The sequence below is a fragment of the Anomalospiza imberbis genome, chromosome 22 (assembly GCF_031753505.1).
Source record: "Anomalospiza imberbis isolate Cuckoo-Finch-1a 21T00152 chromosome 22, ASM3175350v1, whole genome shotgun sequence".
NCBI classification, from domain to species: domain Eukaryota; kingdom Metazoa; phylum Chordata; class Aves; order Passeriformes; family Viduidae; genus Anomalospiza; species Anomalospiza imberbis.
The window spans coordinates 1384672-1395651 of NC_089702.1; the positions used below are offsets into that span (position 1 = coordinate 1384672).

General features: G+C 50.1%; 1 long non-coding RNA gene across 1 annotated transcript; it reads right to left on the bottom strand.

Annotated features, from left to right (window-relative positions):
* Positions 1-925: 925 nt before the first annotated feature.
* On the bottom strand, positions 926-10888 carry LOC137486721 (uncharacterized). Its single transcript, XR_011005785.1, has 2 exons — positions 10744-10888; positions 926-1229 (listed from the first exon to the last, which is right to left on the bottom strand). It is a non-coding gene; the product is annotated as an uncharacterized lncRNA (long non-coding RNA).
* Between the last annotated feature and the right edge of the window lie 92 nt (positions 10889-10980).

Below are 10980 nucleotides of genomic sequence, written 5' to 3' on the forward strand. Positions count from 1 at the left end.
AGGAGGGCTGAGCCACCATGGCATGGGACTGCTGCCACCTCCCTGACCCACAGGCTGCCAGGGCCTGCTCTGACTCTGGCAGTGTTTGTTTTCTTTTTTTGTACTATTGCATTTTTATTTTTAATTTTCCTAGTAAAGAACTGTTATTCCTATTCCCATATCTTTGCCCGAGAGCCCCTTGATTTCAAAAGTGTATTAATTTGGAGGGAGGGGGTTTACATTTTCCATTTCAAGGGAGGCTCCTGCCTTCCTTAGCACACACCTGTCTGTTCAAACCAAGACACAGCTTCTCTGGGCAACCTGTGCCAGTGCTGCAGGAGCCCAGCTGTGGGGCTGCGGGAGCCCGGTGTAGGCAGCCAGTCCAAGAGGAGCAATCACAGGGAGGTGGCTCCGTGTCGCCTTTGCCACTTAGCTGAATGTCCTCTTTATCTCCCTATGGATCCCACCTCCAGGTGGAATCCGCATTTAAAGGCTCTGTTATTTTGACCAGATTATTACATAATTCCCTTTAAAGCATCACAAGCATTTTGTGTTGGATTAATATCAAATGTCTGATGGAATTTTTAGTCCATTTCCATTTTTACATATATTTTACAGTCTAGTTTAATTTCATTAGAAATTCCAGTCTCTGATTTATCTTAATAAACTTCTGTAGCCAAGGCTGAACCAGCTGCTATTGCTGGAGAACTGCTGCTTTAGGGGTCTGTGTAAAACTGGCTTTGTGACGTGCCCCTGCTCCATCCTGGGCTCTGGCTGACCAGGCTTCTGCTGAATTGTTCCTACCAGGATTTACTGTCACAGCAGCTGAAGGTGCCTCACAGGCCCTGCATTTCTCAGCCCAGATAATGCTGCCTGTGAGCTCTCAGGCTCTTTGGTAAAGGGACGTTTTTGGTGTTAGAAAAGCAAAGATAGTCCAGGTGTTAGGTTTTGCAACCTAATATTAAATGTGGTTCTCCTGCCTTCAGCCCTGATGGATCTGTCTGTGGCTATCTCCCCAGTGACCCCACATCTTGCTCTCAAACCTGGTGAAGGAAATTGTTCTCCTTTTTAGGCTCCAGGAGAAGGAATGGCTTCTTGTAGGCTCCTGCAGATGGGATTACTTTGGACATGCTGCCCGTGTTCCATGACCATCTCTGGGCCTCTGGATGTATTTCTATCTCTCTTCACACATGACAGCAGGAATGAGGACCACGCCAAGCTAGGCTCCTTCCACCAAGATCATCCTTCTCCTGGGAAGTTAAAAATTAATCATAAAGAGGGAGTTAAAGCTCTGAGGTTTGTGAGGGATTTCTGTCTATAGGCAGGGGGATCACTGGGAAATAAAGGGAGGGATGGATGGTGGATGGACGGTGAATGGATGATGGATAGACCTACGACTTTAACAGCAGGAGATCAACAGAGCTGAGGGAGAGAGCATCACGGGAGGTGTCACTGAACTAAGGAGCTGTGTAGGAAGTTGGGGACATCAGGAGAGAAACAGGATACCCAGAGTCAACACTGACTAATCACTGGAGCTGGAATGTCTCTATCAGGACTGTAGTTGGGCGGAAGGGAAAAGCCTTTGCTTTTCTGTTTTTCTGTTTCTCATTAGCCCTTCCCACCACAGATGAAAAACAGGAGAAAATTTGTGAGTACTTCCAACATTATCTCATATTTCCAATCAGAGAAAGTTAGTGACTGGCATTAGAACTGTAAACAGTGCCAGTGAGGTCCCAGGTGGTGGCAGAGGTGTTGAGGCAGCCTGGAGTGGGACAGGAACCTGGGAACGGGATGTAGCAGCCAGGTAAAGAAATCTGCTCGGGGGATACCGAGCATGGCAGTTCCACGTCCCTTCGGCAGCTCCGGGAGCGGCTCGGAGGAGGTGGGGACATGGGAACATGGAGCTGTGCCGACCTCCTCGCAAGGCAGGGGATGAGCACCGGGCAGAACCGGCGGAGAAGTGCCTCACACAGGCAGCAGCTGCTGGGGTTCAGCTGAGGCATTCATCTGAATGCCTGTAAGAGCAAAGAGCTGCTCGGCTGCTCGGGATTTCAGACTGCTCAGGCCAGAGGCTGGGATGAAAGGAGATATTCCAGAAGGGAAAACTGCTCAACAGCCGCCGACAGCTGAGCCCCCGCAGGGCTGCCCGTGCCGGCGCTCTCGGGATTTCCTCTGCTCTTGTTCCACTCCGCTGGGTCCGTGCCCGGCGCAGGGAGCGTGTCCTGCTGCCCACCCTGTGTGAGGGCTCGGAGCCTCCCAGCCTAGCAGGAGGTTGAGCAGGGATTCCAGGAAGCTGGGGCAGGTTTTCCCGACACGGTGAGAGGCTATGCACAAGCAGGGGACCCCGCACACCTGGCAGACAGGGAACTCAGGATGTTGCACAAGAAGATCCCACATTCTGGCACTGGACAGCGACTGCAGAGCTGAAATGCCTGGAGCTGTGTGGGCTCCGTCCCACGCTGTTTGTCCATCTGAGATTCGTTCCAAGGCCCACATCTGCAGTGCTGGGAGAGCAGAGGGGTTCCCAAAGCCTTGTCCTGAAGCCAGCCCTGCTGCTTCACCACAGTGTGAGCAGGGGATGAGGGCTGAGCTCAGCCTGACCAGGAAGGGACCAGCAGTGAGAGGGACGGTGGGCTCTGGTCACGGTGCCTAAAGCCCCAGCCCAGGGCAGCCCCTCTGCCCTGCCCACAGACACAGCCGGGTCTGACACCCAGGTCACCCCACACTGCCCAAAGCCGCCTCCCTCAGCCCCTGTGCTGGGGCTTTGCTCCAGGTAACACCAGCCCTGCACACCTATCCCTGGGATCCTGTAAACCACGGAATCCCAGAATGGTTTAGGTGGGAAGGAACCTAAAACACCACCCAGTCCCATGCCCTGCCATGGCAGGGACACCTTCCACTGTCCCAGGTGGCTCTAAGCCCCACCCAACCTGGCCTTGGACACTTCCAGGGGTCCAGGAGCAGCCACAGCTTCTCTGGGCAACCTTGGCCAGGGCCTGCCCACCCTCACAGGGAGCAATTCCATCCCAATATGCCATCTATCCTTGCCCTCTGGCTGTGGGAAGCCATTCCCCCTTGTCCTGTCCCTCTATCCCTTGTCCTAAGTCCCTGTCTAACTCTCCTGGAGCCCCTTTAGGCACTGGAAGGGGCTCTGAGGTCTCTCTGGAGCCCTCTCCTCTTCATGCTGAACACAGCTCTCTCTGTCTGTCCTCACAGGAGAGGTGTTCCAGCCCTTGGCTTCATTGTCCAGCAAGAATCAGTCCCAGTATGATGACAAAGTCTTGTCTAAGATGCAGGAGCACAGATGTGATGTTGTCCACCTTCCTGCCCTCCCTCTGGACTAAGGAAGGAGAGAAATGGACATGAAAATTGTATTTTATTAATACATTGTGTCATTATTGGTCATATGTAATTATATAAATTGTCATATTTGGACATATATATGAATGACCATTTATATATATAAATGACCATTTATTCATATATTATAGCTCTCTGGAAGGTTGGATAGGGCTTGCAGCAACATGGGATAGTGGGAGGTGTCTCTGCCCATGGCAGGGGGGTGGAATGAGATGGTTTTTAAAGTCCCTTCCAACACAAACCATTCCATGGCTCTATGATTTACAAAGTACTGCAATTTGGGGAAGAGGAGACTTTGAAACCCAAGTAAGCCACTCAATTTGTGTCCTCATCCTGTGGCCTTTAAAAATTGCTAACTGGATTAATTCTTGCAATCAAACCTGCCTGTACCCAGCCTGCCAGTGAGTGCCGTGTTCTGCTGTGGAAGGAACAAACCAGATGTAGGGAATAAACCCAGTGCTGTCCAACACGAGAGCCCTGCAAAGCTGGGAGGCTGCAGCCAGGTAAGGATCAGTCTCTTCTCCTAGGTAACAAGTGATGGGACAAGAGGAACGGCCTCAGGTTGTACCAGGGGAGGTTTAGGTTGGATATTAGGGAAAAGCTATTCCCAGAAAGGGTTGTCTAGCCTTGGAAAAGCCTGCCCAGGACATGTGGCTGTGGCACTTCATGCCATGCTTTAGTGGTGACCATGGTGGTGGTGCGGGGTTGATGGTTGGACTTGATGATCCTAAGGCTTCTTCTGACATGAATCATTCTGTGATTTTGTGAAGTGCTGACATAACCCTGCAGTGGAAGCTCAGTCACAAGCTTGCTCAGCTGAAACATAAAGCCAAATTCCTTTTTCCAGGTGTCTTGCTTGTAACAAGCCATGGGTTATTTTGGAATGACCTGCACACACCTCAGCTTGGAATCCCAGCAAGCCAGGGTGGCCTTTGGACCCTGCCTGGCACTTCTCAGCTCAGCTGCGTGTGACATTTAACAGCAAACTTTTTATCTGCTCATAGTGAAACCACAGTGGGATGTGACCAGAGCAGCTATCTAGGGACAAAGTCCTCTTTGTACACAGAGAAAACCTGCAGGGAATGCCAGCACTGGCCCCTCCTGCTGCTGAAATACTCCATGGAGTATGAAAACTCCATAAATACTGTGCACAGGCATCTCCATTGACTTCCCATCCCAGATCTCTACACATCAGCAAAGATGAAGTCCCTTGGGATGCTGGTCAGAAAATCCAGCACACTTTTCCCTCCCAAAAGGACGTATGCATAGATCAAAGTGCTAATGAGTAAAGGCTGTACTTGGAACATGTTTCTGACAAATGGGTACAAAGAGTTAAATTAGAACCAGCTCCCTGGGAAGAAAGTACTGCCCATTTTGGATTAAGAGTCATTAGTTAAAAAAAGAGTATTCAATCAAATAGAAATATCAACTTCTCAGCTTCTCACAATTCATTAACCTGATCTCTACAAACTATATATTAACAATTCCTTTTCAAAAAGCAGTATTTGAATTTTTAATTTACTGCTTAATGATCAGAACTGGGGTTTAAAGAGAAATCCACCACATGCCTATTGTAATATTCTGACAAAGATTTGGGGCTTATTCTCTAATACACTCCTAAGTATCTGACGTGAGTGACATCTGTTTCTGGTGCAATCTCCCAGAAAAGTGATTTTTAGGGAGCTGAGTTTGGAAAGCCATTAAGAAATCATCACAGCCAGACAAATCCTGTAATCTACAAGAAAAAGAACACTCAAATTTCCTTAAACTGAGCACCCACGACCCAATATCAGAGCTACTTTTTTTCAGCTTTGTCTTCCCAGTGCTCATTTCCTCTTTGATAAAGGCAGGGCCAGTAGCTCTGCAGCAGAATCTGATCAAGACTCAGCTCCACGTAAGTCGGTCAGAGGAGCACTGAAATCCCCAGCTGAGGTCACAGCAGAGAGGGAAAATTGATGTTTACTTGATCCTCCTGCCCATAAATGAGCAGCCACGAGGAGCTCTGGCTCTTCTCCCTGTGCCCACTGCTGCTCCCGACAGGACACGCAGCAGGAGAGCCCTGCCTGCCGTGTGTTTCCTGGCGATAGCCCCGCACTGAGACCCGAAAGCAGAACTTGCTCAGAAACACAAGCTGCTGGATCGTGTTTTGGCAAAGACAAGAGGAAGCTGTGCAGCAGCGTATTCCCTGCAGGGCCAATCTCTGATTAATTGGAACTGCTTGGCATTTAGAAGAGCTGATGAAAAACTTCGGGAAGCCATTGAGGCATTTTCACTGGCACAAGCACTTTGGGAGGGGTCACATCTATGTCATGGAACTGAGATTAGAATCGGAATCAAACCCATTCTACAAAGACCTGAATTTGTTTGTTTCCATATCCCCCAACCCAGGGAGATGAAAGCAGCTCATTTCCAATGCTAGGATTCATTTCTCTTATAGAGCCATGAATATCCCAAGACATTCTCTCAGAGAATCATGGAATATCCCGAGTTGGAAGGGACCCCCAAGGATCATCCAGTCCAACCCCTGGCCCTCCACACACACTCCAGCAATTCCACCCTGTGCATCCCTGGGAGCGTTGTCCAAACACTCCTGGAGCTCTGGCAGCCTTGGGGCTGTGCCCGTTTTCTGAGGAGCCTGGGCAGTGCCCAGCACCCTCTGGGGGGAAGAGGTTTCTCCTGATCTCAACCCTTCACATTAACCCTCTCTGCAAAGTCTTTTAAGCAGCAAACACTCACATGCCAACATCACACACTTTTAAAACCTTGGGCTGCATTACCTGCAGAGGAGCAGCAGCAGCACTGGGCTGCTCTGATAATCGTGCTCTTGACTTGCCCTGACACACACCTTGCTTGAGGTGAGGTTATGCAAGGGGATAAGATGACCCACTCATTTTAAAATCTACCCATCTAGGTGACTTCAGCTCTTTCTCAATAGGAAAGATACAAACATTACAAACCTACGCCCATTTAGACATATGTATACAGAGAGAGAGGATATTTATATATTTCTATAGTATATTTATGAAACATCAGCACCCCAGCACTTCAGTCAGTGCACCCGACAGAGACAGAGCCTAATGGCTGAATTTCTAGTTTATGTCTTTATTCTATCTATCAATCCATCTGTCTATCTATCTGTCTATCTATCCATCTGTCTATCTATCTGTCTATCTATCTATCCGTCTGTCTATCTATCTATCTATCTATCTATCTATCTCATATATGACCTTTAAGGTCCCTTCCAAGCCAAACCATTCTCTGATTCTATTATAAGGAAGAAATTGTTCCCTGTGGGAAGGGCCTGGCACAGGATGCCCAGAGAAGCTGTGGCTGCCCCTGGATCCCTGGAAGTGTCCAAGGCAAGGCTGGAGAAGGCCTGGAGCACCCTGGGATAGTGGAAGGTGTCCCTGTCCATGGCAAGGGGTGGGAGTGGATGGGCTTTCCATCTCATTTTGGGTCTCCATGCCAGACTATTCCATGACTGTGATTTATATACACAATAGGTAAAGAACAAGAGAGAGGTATTTACCATTTGTTTTATATGGAAATGAAACCAAGGAACTAAGAAATTTGTCAAGGATCATAAATCAGTTGCAGAATCGGAAATTAAAGCAAACTAACTTAAGTACTTCTTTGGTTTGGACAGGAAGGTGCTCCGAGATCAGTTGATAAGAGTGGAATAAAGAACTAATATTCCTAAAAAAAAATCTTCACTCTGTGGTGTCCAAACAGCTGGAAGAAGTGCGTTTTTCTAGTCTAACTGCAGTAACTCTGTGTGCAATTCCCCTTCTGTTTCCTTTCCAGCAGGCCACAGCAGCTTGCAGGCTGCAGCACAAGTCTGTCCCACAAACCCCTTACCTTGTGTTCACTCAAGGGTTAAGGAGTTTGCAAGTTACAAAGCCTGTTGTGTCTCGTGTGGGAGTAAATGTCATATCCCACTGCACAGGGTATTTATAGCACAGCACTATTTGGGAAGTGAAACTTTTGAATGGTGAAGTTTTCAAGCAGTTGCTTCAGGATGAATTTCTGAAGAACGGAACAGCCGAGAGCCCATTTGTCTCTCTGGCTCAAGGTGGCTCCAAAAGTCACAGTGAGAGTAGCAGGGTCTGAGTGGAACCACCTCGGGTCTGAGAGTTCCAGTGTCCAGTCACACGGAGGGTTTGTGCAGCTGGCACACCAATCCCATGTCCCCACCGGAGGACGGAGCACTGCTCTGTCATCATCAGCACAGTACCTGCTGGAGGAGCTCTTCTCATGGATCAGGTACCCAATGTTCCCTGTGAGGGTCACCCTCCACACAGGTTCTCCAGTGTAGCTGCCATGGCCAGACACCAAACTCCAACACAACCTGAAGGAGGGGAGGCCTTGACCCAGGAACAGAGACTCTGGGAATTCCAGCACATAAGGCATGGTGGGCCCCACCCTCCTGTGCTCCAAGCTCAGCACCACCCATGAGGGCTGGACCTCAGCTTCTGGGAGAGGGATTAAGACAAGACAGCATGGACTGGAGTGGCAGGGGGGCAAAGTGGTCAGAATTCTCCTCGGTTAAAATGGTGACATGTCACTGGGATTGGTGGGATGATGCTGGAGATGGGCCAAGGTGGAATGAGCTGTCCTCATCTCTGGATCCAGACTGAAGCTGCCAAAGCCCTGCCTAGTTTAAGTCCTTGTATTGTAACTTGCTGCTCTTGGCTCACACACGCACAATGAACACCAAACGTGCAGTAACAGATCAGGGGCTCCCAGCTAAGAGCTTTTCCTGACCAGTGGTCCCAGAGTGGATCACCATAATGAATGAACACAGGAACAAAAGGTTTCTGTGAGGCCAAGGGTGCTCTCTGAACTGTAACTGCAATCACAGAAGTAGGTCTTGACACTACTGGGTCACCCAAAATGAGAACACTGCATATTTCGCAGCAATTATTAATGCAGCTATTTGTGCTAACTCTTCAAACCAAGTGCAGATACGCCCTGTGCTGTTTCCATAAACAGGAGCACAGCTGTATTTGCATTCTCTCCATGTGTGCTGGTGCTCAGAGCTACTTGTGGGTTTGATTGCCACAACAGAAACCTGAGCCGGCCGTAGGAGCCCCTGGAACCAGGACGGAGGGGCAGAGCAGAGCCGGGCCAGCGCCGCTGCCGCTCCGGTGGGTGGGACAGGCGGTGTTCTCACCCTGCTCCAAGCACTGCTGGGGCTGCAGAGGTGTCGGGAGCTCCGGGTGATCAGGACGTGCTCCTGCTGCTCCCAGCTGAAGGGCTCTTCCCATCTCTGAGCTGTACCAGTGCCGCGACCGTGGCTCGCTGACTGCAGCGTCATTGTTACACCAGTCAAACTTCATTCGTGCCTTCAAGGCATTCTTTACAGCTCCAAGAGTGACAAACTTCTCTGCCAGTAACACTGAGACCACTGATTCATTTCACACAATTTAACCACAAGAGAAAAGCAGTGTTCTGGATTTCAGTGTTGAACCTGGGCTTGTGACAAGCTTTTCTCAGTCTTGTCCCCCCGCTTCCTTCCCACATCCCCAACAACTACAGAACATAACTCCAATGGAAAGTGTGGCTTGTTCAAACCCACAGCATGGGTATTAAGGTGCTTTATATTTTGTCTAAAGCTTTGTTTGCTCTTCCTTCCACTGTGATAAAAATATCAAGGTCAGAAATACCCCTAAATGCAACACCACAATCACCTCAACTACTCTGGCAAAAATAACCTCAGACTTTTAAAGGCAAATTATGTCAAATGTTGTGACCACCTATTATCACAACTCCTGCCTCACTTCAATGTTTCTTTCAGCTTGAATCAGGAAGAAATGCTCCCCTGGGTGGGAGGTGAGGCCCTGGCACAAGGTGCCCAGAGAAGCTTTGGCTGGCCCTGGATCTTTGGAAGAGTCCAAGGCCAGGTTGGACGAGGCTTGGAGCACCCTGGGATAGTGGAAGGTGTCCCTGCCCATGGCAGAGGAACTTTCAGGTCCCTTCCCACCCAAACCAGTCTGACTCTATAAGGATGATTCTTTACTCAGGGATGTTGGAGGTTGTGTGGCTCCGAGGCTCTGTGACTCTAACACGTTCTGCCCAAACATGAGAGCACACAGAACATGAACCCAAAATTCAACTCTCTCCATACACCCAACCCAGAGCTGCTCCAGGGAGGACTGAAAACCACCTTCATCTACTGGCTCTCTCCCTGGAGGGCTGAGCTGATGAGAGCAACCTCACTCCCCATATCTTCCATGCACACTTTAACCAATTCCACAAGTCCTGGAGTAACCTGCAGAAAATCCTGCAGAAAATTGACTACAACACATGAGGTATGACAGTGACCTACTGTGATGGGTTCTTTTAACTCAGGGCTCATACCCAGAGTTAAATGGGCAACGGGACTGTTCTGCAACACAGCCTAGAACCATACAATCATTCAGGTTGGAAACAACCTCTAAGATCATTGAGTGCAACCAATGCTCAATCATCAACTGACACAGTAGAATCCTCCTATGAAAGAGCTGTTGGAAGTTAAAATTTCTGTCCAAACTGTGCAAAGCGTTTGAGCAAGAGGCCCGTGTGCAGAGCCAGTGTATGCTGCAGGTGAAGGATGTGGGATCTTGCTCCTGCCCATTCCAAGGCTGCTCCAAGCACCATCCCTGTGGTTCTCACACAGACTCTGCCGGAGCCGTGAATCATTCTCTGCTGGTGTGCCACACGAGGAGTCCAAATCCAGAAGGAATAAGCACTGGATTAAATTCCTCCCTGGGAGGGTGGGCAGGCCCTGGCACAGGTGCCCAGAGCAGCTGTGGTGCCCCTGGATCCCTGGCAGTGCCCAAGGCCAGGCTGGACAGGGCTGGGAGCACCTGGGACAGTGGAAGGTGTCCCTGCCATGGCAGGGGTGGCACTGGATGGGCTTTAGCGTCCCTTCCAATCAAATCCAATCCATGTTTCTATGGTTCTCTAAAGTTCATCAGCTCCCCTTCCTGAAAGCTCTGAAACTACCTCTGATCTATTTCCCATGGCTCTCCCACCTCTCTGAGTCAAGAACCAAGTCACCCACACCCACCCCTTCCTTTAGTGTCAAAGCAAAACATAACCGTACTTGGGCAAGTATAACCCGAATAATAAAGTGTCGTTTACAGGGGACATCAGAGTTAAGTTACCATAAACTTAGACCACTTGAAATGCTCCTCACAGCACCTCCTACTCCCCACCGCCGGGAGGAGCGCCGGCATGGGGGGACACACACCTGCAGCCCTTCCCTTGCCATTTCACCAGGAAAGGGCGACGGAGTCTTAGACAAGAAAGAAAAAAAAAATCAGCAGAATGTCTCAGCTTCCGGAGGCAAGAGCAATGTAATGAGCGAGTCTCTGGAGCGGCTGCTGACAGGGAAAACGCGCTACTGCGGCACCGATGTACTTCCGAGGGGGCTCCGAGGTGGCCTCAACACGCCTGTCGGCCCCTGCCCGAAGGAACCGAGGGACGCGGCAGCGCCCGGGACCGGCCAGAGCCACAGCCAACATGGCGGGGCACCGTGAGGGGACCGGCGGCCGCGCCCGGCCCCGCCCCCCGCGGCCCAACGCGCATGCGCGGCGCGGCGCCGCCTGCAGCACTCGTGGGGCGGGGCCTATTTGGCAGAAAGCCCCGCCCACTTCT